Here is a 2,422-nt window from a genome sequence, read left to right as displayed (position 1 = left end):
GCGGGTAGCATTGTGTTTAGGGCTGACAAATATTATGAACAATGAGATCTTTTCCATGGTGATATCCACTGCTGTACGCAGGGAAAATAAGGAGAAAAATAGGGTGATAGTTTAAAACTCTGGGCCAGGCAGAATTCATCCTCGGGGAGAATCCAGCTACACTAGTATCTTGCTATAAGATCTTGAGAGTAGAAGAAGGTATTTAACTTCTGACTCTTGCTAATTCATTTGTGGTTGTCAGGATTAACTTGAAGCATTTACTACATGTAAAACATCTGAAAAATACTCAGTATATAGTAAGCATTCAATGTTAGCTGTTTTTTGTTTTTTGTTTTGAGACAGGGTCTCGCTCTGTCATCCAGGCTGGAGTCCAGTGGCATGATCTGAGTTCACTGCAACCTCTGCCTTCCAGGCTCAAGCAATCCCCCCATCTCAGCCTCCCAAGCAGCTGGGGCTACAGATGACCACCACCATGCTCAGCTAATTTTTGTAATTTTAGTAGAGACAGGGTTTTGCCATGTTGCCCAGGCTGGTCTCCAACTCCTGGGTTCAAGCAATCCTCCTGCCTCAGCCTCCAGCCTCAGCTCTGGGTGGGCCCAGAGTTAACTACCCCATGGTGGATGGATGTGGCTAACTCAGCTGTTGCCAGGTGACACTCATAAATGATCATAAAACAGTCTGCCTCAGCCTCCCAAAGTGCTGGGATTATAGGTACGAGCCACCGTACCCAGCCTGTTATTGTTCTTTGGAGACAACATATAGGGGGCTGTACTGCCCAGTATGGGAGTCACTACTCACATATGGCTATTTAGATTTCATTAAAATTAAACAAAATTAAAAATTCAGCTCCTCAGTTGCACTAGCCACCTTTCAAGTACTCAGTAACTACCAACATCTAGTGGTGACTACATCGGATGGTGCAGATGGAGAGCAGTTCCGTCCTGCAGAAGGTTCTATAGGACAGTGCTGATATGGAGGTGAAGGAGTGACGTGAAGCTTGAGGGTCTGTGTGACCTTGGGTGAGTTAACTTCACCTCTCTGTGCCTCATTTCCTCATTTGTAAAATGGGGATAATGTAGCTACCTTATTCAGTCATCATAAGGATTATGGGCTCTGCAAGCACTCACAATAATGTTTATGATAATGGTAAACACTTACCAGATGGAACCCTAGAATGGAGGACAGACACCCTTATGGTGCAGTGTGGATTGCTGCAAGGATTGGAAAGATTTTTATAGAAAGCACCTCCCACAGGCCCAAACATAGCAAACACTCAGTCCATTCACTTTTTTTTTTTCAATAAATATTCACAGAGCACCTACTATGGGCTAGGCATTCTTCTAGGCACCAGAGACATAGAAATGAACAAAGGCCTTGCTCTCACGGAGCGTACAGTCTCACTAAAGGGGTTGATTATTGCTTACGCTAACAGGAACACCAACACGTCCAGCATATTACATATTCTCAGCAACGACAAAGAAACGCCAACCATAAAGCTACCCACAAAGGTGGCGTCTGACCAAAGGGCTCTACTGAACGAACGGATGGAGAGATTAATGAATCAGGGTGTGGGGAGGAGGCTCAATAATGCACAAGCGATGAACTGGGCTCTGGGTGGGTCCAGAGTTAATCACCCCACCGTGGATGCCTGTGGCTAACTCAGCGGTTGCCAGGTGACACTCATAAATGATCATACAGCAGTCTGCAAACAGTGTTACGTATAAAACCTTCATCATCATGAACAGGAATCTTAAGATCCAAATGACTGGGATAAACATGGCCTTTACGCACATGCCCTCTGGCTTCTATTCTGGACTCTGCTCTGACTCATCCTGTGGGCTGGGGCTGTTCACTCAGCGGAGGGACCAAACAGCCTTTCATTGGCCCTGGACAAATGAAATCCCCTAAGAGGGAGGTGTCCCACTGCCCAGAAAACCCCTCCCCAGCCCTCGGACTCACCTGCGGGCCTGAGCAATGTGCCTTCTAGCTCTGGTTCTATTATTCACGACAAAGGGGCTTTCCCGGGAGGCGGCAAGTGGCACCACGCGCCTGCCTGCGTTTCTATTTCCAAAATCTGAAAGCTCTGTTTCATAGGTTTGCAGCTCCCTGACAGCTAAATGTCATGGGATGGAGCCACGTTGAATCACTGGATCTACTCCTTACCAGCAGGCTGGGCCTCAGAAAGTTATTTCAAGTCCTCTAGTCCCGATCGCTCCTTTTTTGTTTAGTAAGTAAAAATAGTGCATGCTTCACAACGTTGTTAGTAGGATTACATGAGAGAACTTAAATAAAGTGCCCAAGTCTTTGGTAGGACCCAGCTCACGTCCCATCTAGAATGCCAAGACGGCTAGACAAGAAGAGGAGATGCAGCTCAAGTACCAGTGCAGGCACTATCTATCGGGGCCACCTGGTCTACCTGCGC

General features: G+C 46.7%; 1 protein-coding gene across 1 annotated transcript in view; it reads right to left on the bottom strand.

Moving 5' to 3' along the window:
- The window catches only part of LARGE (like-glycosyltransferase), a 375,239-nt gene that overhangs the window by 316,919 nt on the left and 55,898 nt on the right, over nt 1–2,422 (bottom strand). The window lies entirely within an intron of this gene.

This window comes from Colobus angolensis, unplaced genomic scaffold (genome assembly GCF_000951035.1).
Source record: "Colobus angolensis palliatus isolate OR3802 unplaced genomic scaffold, Cang.pa_1.0 Scaffold173, whole genome shotgun sequence".
Taxonomy (NCBI): Eukaryota; Metazoa; Chordata; class Mammalia; order Primates; family Cercopithecidae; genus Colobus; species Colobus angolensis.
This window is presented reverse-complemented; position numbering and strand designations above follow the sequence as displayed.